We start from the raw sequence: 12876 nt of genomic DNA, 5'->3' as shown, positions 1-12876 counted from the left end.
TTCAGCCTCGCCGCTCCAGTGCTGCACTATACAAATATAAAATGTCTCATTCAATTAAAAGTGATTACACATGCCCCCCCCCCCCTCACTCCTAATATTACCGTACATCCTAACAGCTTCTGTAGAATGCAGGCAGGCAGGCCGGGTGGGCGACAGCGTAACTCCCTGATGTCACGTGCGTGCGCTGCTTACTATATGAATGAAGCAGGCGGCGCAGGCAAGTGACGTCAGTGAGTGATGCGCCGGATGCCCGGCCTGCCTGCCTGGGTTCTACAGAAGCTGTTAGGATGTACGGTAATATTAGGAGTGAGGGGGCATGTGTAATCACTTTTAATTGAATGAGACATTTTATATTTGTATCCTGCAGCACTGGAGCGGTGGGGGGGGGGGGGTCATCTGTGGATGACAGTTTTATGGGGAACATCTGTGGATGGCACTGTTAAGGGATGGGGGGGTCTGTGGATGGCACTGTTATGGGCTGGGGGGTTCTGTGGATGGCACTGTTATGGGCTGGGGGGTCTGTGGATGGCAAATATATAACAGTGCCACCCACAGATCCCTCATAACAGTGCCACCCACAGAACCCCGCTGTAACGGTGCCACCCACAGATCCCCCCTATAATAGTGCCATCCACAGATCTCCCCTGTAACAGTGCCATCCACAGATCTCCCCTGTAACAGTGCCATCCACAGATCCCCCCTGTAACAATGCCATCCACAGATCCCCCCTGTAACAGTGCCAGCCACAGATTCCCCCCATAACAGTGTCTGTCACAGATCCCCCATAACAGTGCGTCATCCACAGATCCCCCCATAACAGTGCGTCATCCACAGAACCCCCTATAACAGTGCGTCATCCACAGATCCACCATAACAGTGCCATCCCCAGATCCACCCATAACAGTGTCCTTCAACAACAGATCGACGAGTGGTTGCTGCCAGTGAGCCTCAAGCCGGGCCTGGTGGTGTGCAATAATGGTCAAAATCTCGTTGCAGCTCTGGGACTAGCCGGTTTGACGCACCCCCCTTGCCTGGCGCATGTGCTGAATTTGGTGGTGCAGAAATTCATTCACAACTACCCCGACATGTCAGAGTTGCTGCATAAAGTGCAGGCCGCCTGTGCGCACTTCCTGCGTTCTCATCCTGCTACTGCTCGGCTGTGTGATCTACAGCGTAACTTCGGCCTTCCCGCTCACTGCCTCATATGTGACGTGCCCACCAGGTGGAACTCCACCTTGCACATGATGGAGAGACCGTGCGAGCAGCATCAGGCCGTAGTGGAGTTTCAGCTGCAGCACGCACGGGTGAGTCGCACTGCGGAACAGCACCACTTCACCACGAAAGACTGGGCCTCCATGCGAGACCTGTGTGCCCTGTTGCGCTGTTTCGAGAACTCCACCAACATGGCCAGATGACGCCATTATCAGCGTTACAATACCACTTCTATGTCTCCTTGAGAAAACACCTAGGGTGATGATGGAAGAGGATGTGGCCCAGGACGAGGAGGAGGAAGAGGGGTCATCTCTAACGCTTTCAGGCCAGTCTTTTAGAAGTGGCTCAGAAATAGGATTTTTGCAACAGCAGAGGCCAGGTACAAATGTGGCCAGCCAGGGCCCACTACTGGAGGATGAGGAGGAGGATGGGGATGAAGCGGGAATGTTCACAGCGGGGTGGCATCCAACGCAGCTCGGGCCCATCACTGGTACATGGCTGGGGGGATACGGAGGACACAGACGATACGCCTCCCACAGAGGACAGCTTGTCCTTACCTCTGGGCAGCCTGGCACACATGAGCTACTACATGCTGCAGTTCCTGCACAACGACAGCAGAGTTGCCCACATTTAAACGTGTGCTGACTACTGGGTGGCCACCCTGCTGGATTCCCGTTACAAAGACAATGTGCCGTCCTTAATTCCCTCACTGGAGCGTGATCAGAAGATGTGCGACTACAGGCACACGCTGGTAGACGCGCTCCTGAGAGCATTCCCGACTGACGCCGGGGGACAAGTGGAAGCACAAGGCGTAGGCAGGGGAGGAGGAAGAGGTATCCAATGCAGCTGCGTTAGCGCCAGCACCTCATAAGGCAGGGTTAGCATGGCCGACATGTGGAAAAGATTTGTCACCTCGCCGCAACAACCGTCCCAAACTGCTGATATGGAGCATGTTAGCAGGAGGCAGCATTTGAACAACATGGTGGAACAGTACCTGTGCACACGACTACACGTACTGACTGATGGTTCTGCCCCATTCAACTTCTGGGTGTCCAAATTGTCCACATGGCCAGAGCTTGCCCCAGTTTGCCTTGGAGGTGCTGGCCTGCCCTGCACCAGTATACTCTCTAAACATGTATTTAGCATGGCAGGAGGCGTCATTACAGACAGACGCAGCCGCCTATCCACAGCCAACGTGGACAAGCTCACGTTCATTAAAATGAACCAGGCCTGGATCCCACAAGTCTTGTCTGTACCTTGTGCAGAATAGACAGTTCTAACAGCCTCAACCATCCATCCTTGTACTCAAGTACACTTATTCCTTTTTTTTTTTTCAATATTTTGGGGGATACACCTATGTAAAAATGCAAAATGACACACATCTGTGTTGGCTACCTATTCCTCCTTCGCTGCCGCTTCCACCTAGACCACCACGTGAGCCTACACAGCCACATCTACCCATTCACTGCCTCATCAACCTCTTCCTCCTACATCATTACTAATTTTAATTTTTTTAAGGTCTTTTATGTTTTTTTAATTCGGGTCTCCATTGACTTCAATGGGGTTTGGGTTCGGGGTCAAGTTCGGGTCCCGAACCCGAACCTGTCAAACCCGAACATCCAGGTGTCCGCTCAACTCTAGAGTTGAATTAATCCGAGATCCATGCCTCATTCAGTTTTAGAAATGAGAGGTAGTCCACACTGTCGTGCTGTGCTGAACGTCTTTTCGGACCGGACACTGGATGAGGGGCAAGCCAAATGTCAAATTGTGCCAGATCTGGCCAGAGGTCAAGCCTGCAGACCCAGTAGTCCAGGGGTTCATCGCTTCTCAGAGCGTCCACATCGGCCGTTAAGCCGATGAAGTCCGACACCTGTCGGTCTAGGCGTTCCCTGAGGCTGGATCTGGAGGACGGCTGTCGATGGGTTGGCTGCAAGAATGATCTCATATCTGAAGATATATCCAACACATCTTCAAACCGCCCTCTTCTTGCATGCGCGGAAGGATTGGTACCCGCACCTGTTTCTCTGTGGGTGGAAATTCCTCTGCCAGCCCCCACAAAAGCAGAATGCAGCATTTCTCAAAGCAAGGCCTGGAAATGCTCCATTCTGACTGCCCTCTGTGGTGGTGGTAACATTTCAACCATTTTGTGTTTGTACCGGGGGTCTAAGTACATTGCCACCCAGTACTGTTCCTTGCCCTTTATGCTTTTTTATACGGGGGTCCCTCTTCAAACACTGGAGCATAAAGTTCCCCATTTGCACTAAACTGGAAGCGGTGGAGTGGCCTGGCTCTTGCTCATCTGGATAATGTTGCCACGGACAACACCAGAGATCCCAGAAACATTTAAAGCATGCTGTTCTTGCTCCTCCTCCGCCCCTGCACCAGCCTCCTCTGACTCCTCTTTAGAATCCTCTTGTTGTTTCAGATGGAGTAGCCCCCCTGGGATTTCATTCAGCATTGCGACTTCCTCATCTTCTTGCTCCTGCTCCTCGACGGCTTAATCAATGACACGATGCAATGCATGCTGCAGAAATAAGGCGTAAGGTACCATGTCACAAATGGCGCTCTGGCTGCGACTGACCAGTTTGGTGATCTCATCAAATGGTCGCAGAAGTCTGCATAGGTCGCACATGAGCAACCACTGGTGTGGTGAAAAACAAATAATCTCCCTAGAACCTGTCCTGCCGCAGAGTTCGTACAGGTAGTCGTTAACTGCACGTTTCTGCTGGAGCAGCCTATCAAGCATATACAAGATTGAGTTCCATTGCATTGGGCAGTCACAAATCAGACATCTGACAGGCAGGGGGTGTCGGGGCTGAATGTCAGCAAGGCGAGCCATCGCCGTGTAAGATCTTCTAAAATGGTCAGAGATTTTCCTGGCCTGCCACAAGACGTCCTGGACACCTGGGTATTTGGCAAAGAATTGCTGCACGACTAAGCTCAGGACGTGTGCCATGCACAGCAGATTGGCCGTTGTCGCACACCAATTTACCAACTGTCAAATTGAGCAGGGTTAGCCACTGATCTGCCTGTGACCGCAAAGCTGAAAGGAGTGCAGGACCAGTGTGGCTCTTGGCTTACAGGCACAACAGACGCAGCACAGAATGGCAACGTCTCACCTGGCACGTCGAATAGGTTCTGGGAAGCTTGGGGGGCACAGCAGAAGAGACGGTAGCAGCAGAAAAGGAGGAGTCAGCCGAGGAGAAGAGGGAGTATGGAGTAGGAGGAGGAGAAAAAGAGGCAGGCCTGCATGCAATCCATGGTGGTAACACCAAATCTACAAGGGTGCAATTGGTTGCATGCTTGACGCCCGTTATAAGGGTCACCCAGTGGGCAGTAAAAGTTATGTACCTTCCCTGCCCATGTTTGCTAGACCACGTGTCTGTGGTCAGATGTATCTTGGCACCGACACTGTGTGCCAGAGATACATTCACTTGCCGCTGAACGTGGCCATATAGCTCTGGGATGCCATTCTGGGAGAAATATTTCCTCTGGGGATCTTCCATTGCGGTGTGCCAATGGCCACAAATTTTCTAAAGGCCTCCGAGTCCACCAGTTTATATGGAAGTAGTTGGCGGGCTAGCAGTTCTGACAAGCCAGTGCTCAGCCGTTGAGCAAGAGGGTTATCCGGCTCCATCATCTTTTTTCGCTTAAACATTTGAGGCAAGGAAGCCTGCCTTTTCCCAGATGAACGCGAGGACAGCACAGTGGAAGGTGGAGTGGAGTACAACTGGGAGGAGAGAGAGGAGAAGAGGCTGGACGGGGAGCGCTGGGAGTATGGCTTTGTGGGTTCTGATGGTGTTGCTCCCACTGGGCTCGGTGATGGGAGGCCAGGTGCCTTCTTAAGGCGGTCGCCCCTAGGTGAGTGTTGGGCTTACCGCAAATTATGTGTAGACATCACAGGCTGCAGATGGCAACACTATTGTCAGCAGCGGACACCCTAAAAAAAAGCCCACACTGCAGAGCCATGTGCCAAAGTCCTGGGAGCGCCAGATGTGACCGTGCATGGTGGATGGCTTGTTCCAGATACATTAGCAGTCTGCTTTTTGCCTCGTGTGCACTGTAAGTTCTGCCTGCTTCTCTTCCTTCTCCTCCTTATCTGCTGCTCCATCTCTCCCTCTGAACTCTCCCCCTCTTCCATCGACATGTCATCATCGGATTTGTCACCTTCACCACCACTGACTTTAGAGATCTCGGAGTAGGCAGCAACAGCGGGGACCACCCTACTTGGGCTGATCTAGGTACTGTCGTCAGACTGCTGGGTGGTGACCATTGGTACCTACTCTTCCTGATCTGATGCCAATAATGGCTGCACATCGGTAAGGTCTTGTAATGGATGGGAAAATAATTCCTCTGACTTGAGCGGAGGGGTAATGGTGGTGGTGTCTTTGGGGGTGCACACAGCAGAGAGTGATGAGGGTGCAGATAGAGAGTATGAGGAGGGTGCAGAAGCGGAAGGCTGAGTGAGCCACTCAACCAAGACTGAGCGTCCTTTAAAATAATTGCACGCACCTGGTGCACCTGCCTGACCCCTACAACCCCCTGCGGAATGGTCTGCCTCTTCCTCTGCCTGTCATTTTCAAAATGACCCTGTGACAAAAGTCCCTAAAGAAGAGAAGTATTTGTGGAAGAAGGTATATCACACCCCTGCCTCAATCAGTGTTTTGGGGGGGCAACTGGTAAATCACACCAGTAGAAATTATTTCTTCAAATAGTGTTTTTCACTCTGTGTAGATTCTGTAACGCAGCAAAACCGCAGACAAATGATGCACTACCTGAATGCACTATATAGAAAGTATGTTATTGGTATATAGCACCCCTGCTTCAATCAGTTTTTATGGGGGTAACTGGTTATTCACACCAATAGAAATTACTTCTTCAAATAGTGTTTTTTCACTCTGTGTAGATGCGGTAACGCAGCAAAACCGCGGACAAATGCTGCACTACCTGAATGCACTATATAGAATGTATATTATTGGTATATAGCACCCCTGATTTAATCAGTTTTTTTGGGAGGCAACTGGTAAATCACACCAGTAGAAATTATTTCTTCAAATAGCGTTTGTCACTCTGTGTAGCTGCGGTAACGCAGCAAAACCGCAGACAAATGCTGCACTACCTAAATGCACTATATAGAAAGTATATTATTGGTATATAGCACCCCTGCTTCAATCAGTTTTTTTGGGGGGAAACTGGTAAATCACACCAGTAGAAATTATTTGTTCCAATAGCGTTTGGCACTCTGTGTGGCTGCAGTATCGCAGCAGAACCGCACACAAATGCTGCACAATACAATTGCACTATAATATACTTTCTATGTTAGAAAGTATATTATAAATATATTGCACCCCTCAGTATATCACACCTATTGATAGCACACCTATGCCAGTCCTTAAAAGGACTTTTGTGGCCCTATTAGCTAGCGATTTGTGTCCCAACAGTCTGTGCCTGCTCCACACAGCAACCTCTCCCTACACTGGCAAAAGACTGAATGTAAAATGGCGGCCAGATAAGGTTTATTTATAAGGTAGGGGGTATGTCCATGTGCTGAAATCTCTCAAATGGCCACCTGTACCACCTGATTGATGTATCATGGGTCAAAGTTCTTCACAATGTAAACTAATATGGCGGTCGCAAATATCGCCATATGTTCGCCCGTTCGGCGAACAGTGAATGAGCAAAGTTTGCCGCAAAACGACCGCCGGGCGAACCGCAAGGCCATCTCTAATAGCCACATATACAGCCTGTTACTTGGATAGGCCATATCTAAGCTACATTTTCATAAGAGACTGTGTATAACTGGATGTAAAATTGCTGTCAAGATCCTGGTTACAGTAAAGTTCTTAGTTGGATTCAAACCCTGCCTCATTATTCTTCTTCTATCTCCATACTACAACCACTCTCATCATTTTGCACCACCAAGGTGCTTGCGTCATGACATTACTTAATTCAGAGGCCCAGCTGCACAAGCACCCAGAAAAGCCAGTCACCATCAAGGGCACCTCGATCATCACCTAGCTGGTGTCCCCTGTAATAGAGTGTGCCCCGGACAGTCTGGTGCTGTTCTCCCCTTCACTGCACTGCTGGCCCAGGGAGGCATCTGCTAATCTTGAGTACCCGATGAACCCAAGAGAAGGTCACCGTATTTAATGAGATCCGGAGGCAACTGAAGCTACCATTACGTACCTGCTCAGTGCTTAATCGAAGCTGTCCCTGATGGCTCATCTCCGGACAAGTGGGATTCCGTTAGTCCACTATCCACTGACGTGCCTTCATCGACGGATCCAAACCCGAGAGAAGGCCAGTAGGCCATTCCCTACTGACTGTGCCATAAAGGAGTCCGTTATTGCCCTGCATTGACTGTTGCCAGTTTCCCAAGGCACAGTGACAGTTTCCCCAAGTCACTGCTCAGCCTGCTGTCCCTTTGAGGAATTTTCCAGGACTCCTTCTGGCCTGTGTTTCTTTCCCTGTTGTGCCTGTTTTGCGCAAAATGTTTACCCTTTTTATCCCCTCTTCAGGTTGAATGGGGTTATGTAACAGGACAATTTTTACAATTTTCAAGTCATGTACCCAGAAGGACATTTTCTGTGCTTGTTTTTGTGCAATTCCTATGTTTACAAGTCAACAGACTTTTTGCACTTTAATGATTATGCTGCACTAAAAAGGTTTTATATTCTAAAGATTTTATTGGATTTTGCCATTGACTTTATATTATGTTTGTGAAATCAACGCCCATTTGTGTCACCGGCAAGTTCAGAAGTTACGCGCCGCACATCCCTTTTTGCGTTGTGATTCACATAATTTATGATGTTTTTATAATGTGTATTTTCATACTGTTGAATTTATATCAGTATACCTGTCTTCATGCTTTCTGTTTTATATCTTTCAGGAGACTTCATCATGTCCTGAATGTGTCGAGGCCGACACATGTTAAACAAGGGTGCATGCAGCATCCCACTCATGTACGTGGACACTGCAAATCTTGTTATGATGTATGTTGTATCATGATGTATTTGCATAAAAATCCCTGATAACAGGCTGTTAGGTGCACTTCACCTATTCCACCACTAGATGGGGATAGAACCACAGTATATATACTACAGTTCAGGCCTAGTGAGAAGAGTTGCAGTTAGAGTGTGAAGTTGGTTGGAGATGGAGTGAGGAGCAAGGGGGAAGGAGAGGACCCCTCTCCTCTCAGTTCTCTCTTGGGCTCCAAGGCCCAGAGGAGCCAATCTTTGGTCTCAGTGTCAAGCAAGGAAAATAGGCAGAGGTGAAGCCTTTATTCTACCATCTACTCTTCCGGAGTGCCAAGTGGATTTTACTAATTTTATTGTGGAAAGACAAAGGAAGGACAATAACCATTATTCTAGGCTCTAGGCACCTTTGTATCACGGTGAAGGATTTATTAGCTTCCGGCAGCGTCACTGTTATTTCAAGGACAGACAGGCCATCTGTTGCATTACTTGTGTGTAGAAGATAAGGACTTTAACCATCCTTACTGAGATTGTTGCAAGGCAAAGAGCTAAATACCAGTGAGTACACAATCTCCTACTATAGCCTGAGATATAGCCACATATACAGCCAGTTACTTGGATATGCCACATCATAAGAGACTGTTTATAACTAGAGATGTCGCAAACAGAAAATTTTCCATTTGCGAACGGCGAACGCAAGTTTTTTGCAAATGTTCGTGAACATTAACATTCCTAAATTATTTGGAATAACGTGCTTTAAAACATCCAGTGTGTGTATACGATCAGGTATGATGTTGTATCGATCAGGTAGTGCAAGGTCTTACACCCGCTTCACAGTGACAGACCAAACTCCCCGTTTAACGCACCGCCTTGGGTTTGACTGACCAGATTTGTCACCTCCGCAAAAGGACGCATAAGCCTACAGCTATTGTGCATGAGCGTTCAGTAACGCGGCCAAAAAATACCCAGCTCCGCAGAGGCTGTCCTCTTTTTTTTTAAATAAAAAAAATCTGTTCTTACCAGTTTAATCTCTGTTTTGTCCCCTATCAGGGGCCAGTGTATGAAATAGATTTTTGGAACCGGGAGATGGAAAAAGATGCTTGGTCGTTCCTCTTACTTCTAATTTGGGGCACTGCGCGTGTGTCGTGCAATGTACTGTGCAATCCCAATATGAGTGGTATGTTAAGTAGTACTATTCCTATCAGTTTAATCCCTGTTACGTCCCCTATCAGGGGCTGGTGTATATAATAGATTTTAGGAACCGGGAGATGGAAAAAGATGCTTGGTCGGTCCTCTTACTTCCAATTTGGGACGCTGCGCGTATGCCTTGCAATGTACTGTGCCACCAGATATGAGTGGTGTGTTAAGTAGTACTATTCCTATCAGTTTAATCCCTGTTACGTCCCCTATCAGGGGCTGGTGAATATAATGGATTTTAGGAACCGGGAGATGGAAAAAGATGCTTGGTCGGTCCTCTTACTTCCAATTTGGAGCACTGCGCGTGCGCCGTGCAATATACTGTGCAATCCCAATATGAGTAGTATGTTAAGTAGTACTGTTCCTATCAGTTTAATCCCTGTTACTTCCCCTATCAGGGGACGTGTATGGAAAAGATTTTAGGAACTGGGAGATGGAAAAAGATGCTTGGTTGGTCCTCCTGCTTCCAATTTGGGGCACTGCACATGCGCTGTGCAATGTACTGTGCCAGCAGATATGAGTGGTGTGCTAAGTAGTACTATTCTTATCAGTTTAATCCCTGTTATGTTCCCTATAAGGGTCCGGTCTATGGAATAGATTTTAGGAACCGGGAGATGGAAAAATATGCTTGGTTGGTCCTCCTACTTCCAATTTGGGGCACTGCGCGTGCGCCGTGCAATGTACTGTGCCACCAAATATGAGTGGTGTGTTAAGTAGTACTATTCCTATAAGTTTAATCCCTGTTACGTCCCCTATCAGGGGACGTGTATCGAATAGATTGTAGACAACCACAAAGAGTTGTCAATAGTTGGCCCACTCATGACATAAATTGTATTCCTCTATGCGTCAATCTTGGTGTAGTGAGATTGCAGGCAATGGCGGTTTTTCAAAGCCTATGGTTGTGCTGAGGTAGTTCAGTGACAGTTAAGTGACCCATAAAACAATGATTCTGCAGTGTGGGACCATTGTTGGCCTAGTAGGCTTTAGTGATCACCTTAGATGATCACAAAGAAAATGAATGTTTTTTTCTATGCAAAATTATCCAGCCGATCGCTTTTGGTTTGTTCATAATGAAGCAACAACCTTATCATCTGGGGTGTGCCAACATTGCTATTGCCAACACACTCATAGAGGTGATCGCTTCATTGTGATACGCAAGCCCCTTCACCACAACAAGGTAATGATCACGAAGGGGAATTGACACATGTATGTGCCTTTTTGTTTTGTTTTTGCAGCCACAGTGCAGCACCAGAGGCCAGAAAAATTAGGCATGTACACATGCCTGAAAAATTAGGTATTGTTGCAGACGGCCGGAAAAATTGATGTTTACCAGGCAGAAAGTTCACTACAACATTGCTGCTTGAACCCGAGTTGGTGGCGGATAAGTCATCACGCAAGTCATCCGGCATGCAGAGATAAAATACGGCAGTGTGTGGACCATTTTTAGCCCAAGGCATCTCATCTCATCAGGCCTTTTTTAATCAAATGTATCGCCCACTGTCAGTCCCTTCGGGATCCATGCCTCATTCATCTTAATAAAGGTGAGGTGATCTAGACATTTTTGACCTAGGCAACTTCTCTTCTCAGTGACAATACCTCCTGCTGCACTGAAGGTCCTTCCTGACACTTGAAGCGGGGCAGGCCATAAGTTCTATCGCGAATTGTTATAGCTCAGGCCACAGGTCAAGCCTGCACACCCTGTAGTCAAGGGGTTCATCGCTTCTCAGAGTGTCAATATCTGCAGTTAAGGCAAGGTAGTCTGCTACCTGTCGGTCGAGTCGTTCTCTGAGGGTGGAGATCGAAGGGCTGTGGCGATGCGGAGGACTTAAAAAGCTCTGCATGTCCTCCATCAACAACACGTCTGTAAAGCGTTCTGTCCTTGCCGGCGTGGTCGTGGTAGGAGGAGGATTACTTTCACCTCTTCCCCTGTTAGATTCCCGTTGTGCTGTGACATCACCCTTATACGCTGTGTAAAGCATACTTTTTAACTTGTCTTGGAACTGCTGCATCCTTTCCGACTTCAGGTAATTTGGTAACATTTTAGGTACTTTCTGCTTATACCGGGGGTCTAGTAGCATGGCCATCCAGTACAGGTCATTCTCCTTCAGCATTTTTATATGAGAGTCCCTCAACAGGCACGACAGCATGAAAGACCCCATTTGCACAAGGTTGGATGCTGAGCTACTCATGTCCAGTTCCTCGTCCTCACTGATTTCACTGAAGGTCTGTTCTTCCCCCCACAGTACCCGCTGACGCTAAAGGCCTGACACACACTTTTTTTTTAATGCAAGCTACTGTGTCACCAGATATGAGTGGTGGCACTGGGCAAGTGGGCACAGTATAAGCTGTGGGCCTGACACACACGCTGGCAGGCAACTGCAATTAGTTTACAGGGTAAAAAAAAAAAAAAAAAAGCAGACTGATGTACTAGCCCTAAAGGGCTTTTTGGGGTGTTGTCAGGACGCTGTCCTTACAGCAGATCAGATGAGTCTTTCATGACTGGAGTGGACACTGAATACAATGGCCTAGCTATCGATTTCCCTATTAAATCAGCAGCAGCTGCACTGTCCCTCATCTCACTAACACTGCAGCTTCCGAATGAATCTAAGATGGATGCTGTTCTTGCTTTTGCTAGGAGGTGGGAGGGTCTGGGAGGGAGGGTATGCTGCTGATTGGCTGGAATGTGTCTGCTGACTGATGTACAGAGTCAAAGTTTGCTCAATGATGACAAATAGGGGGTTGACCGAACATTGCATATGTTTGCACGCCTCAGCGCACGCGAACAAGCGATGTTTGCCGGGAACTGTTCGCCGGCGAATAGTTCGGGACATCTCTATTTATAACTGGATGTAAAATTGCTGTCAAGATCCTGGTTACAGCAAAGTTCTTAGTTGGATTCAAACCCTGCCTCATTCTTCTATCTCCATACTACAACCACTCTCATCATTTTGCACCACCAAGGTGCTGGCGTCATGACATTACTTAATTCAGGGGCCCATCTGCACAAGCACCCAGAAAAGCCAATTACCATCAAAGGCACCTCGATCACTACCTGGCTGGTGTCCCCTGTAATAGAGTGTGCCCCAAACAGTCTGGTGCTGTTCTCCTCTTCACTGCACTGCTGGCCCAGGGAGGCATCTGCTAATCGTGAGTACCCGATAAACTATTGTACCCTCCGTCCCACCATGAACTTCACATGTTCTTCCTTGTGGACCGACACGTTGCACACCCAACAATGCCTGATGCATCAGACTAGATCATCCATGGTGCCACACCAACACTTTGACAAAAGAGATGGGTTTCTATTGGCTACCTGCCTTAGCTACTATCCTGATGCTGCCACCAGCCTGATGTCACACATCTGATGCCAAGTGCTCCTTCTTTCACCCACCATCTTCAGCTGGTACTGGTATTGCCACCCACCTCCCCACTCTGTCACGTGTCACTCTGTGGTCTCCTGATGCTGCTGTCACCTCTACACTATGTCACCTTG

The 12876-nt window shown here is 48.2% G+C and overlaps 1 non-coding gene across 1 annotated transcript; it reads left to right on the top strand.

The window, feature by feature from the left end:
* Positions 1–9169: 9169 nt before the first annotated feature.
* LOC122925234 lies at positions 9170–9354 on the top strand. Its single transcript, XR_006387557.1, has one exon. It is a non-coding gene; the product is annotated as a U2 spliceosomal RNA (small nuclear RNA).
* The last annotated feature ends 3522 nt before the right edge of the window (positions 9355–12876 follow it).

This window comes from Bufo gargarizans, chromosome 1, assembly GCF_014858855.1.
Source record: "Bufo gargarizans isolate SCDJY-AF-19 chromosome 1, ASM1485885v1, whole genome shotgun sequence".
Taxonomy (NCBI): Eukaryota; Metazoa; Chordata; class Amphibia; order Anura; family Bufonidae; genus Bufo; species Bufo gargarizans.
Note: the sequence above shows the minus strand (reverse complement) of the source record. Positions and strands in the feature narration are given on the sequence as shown.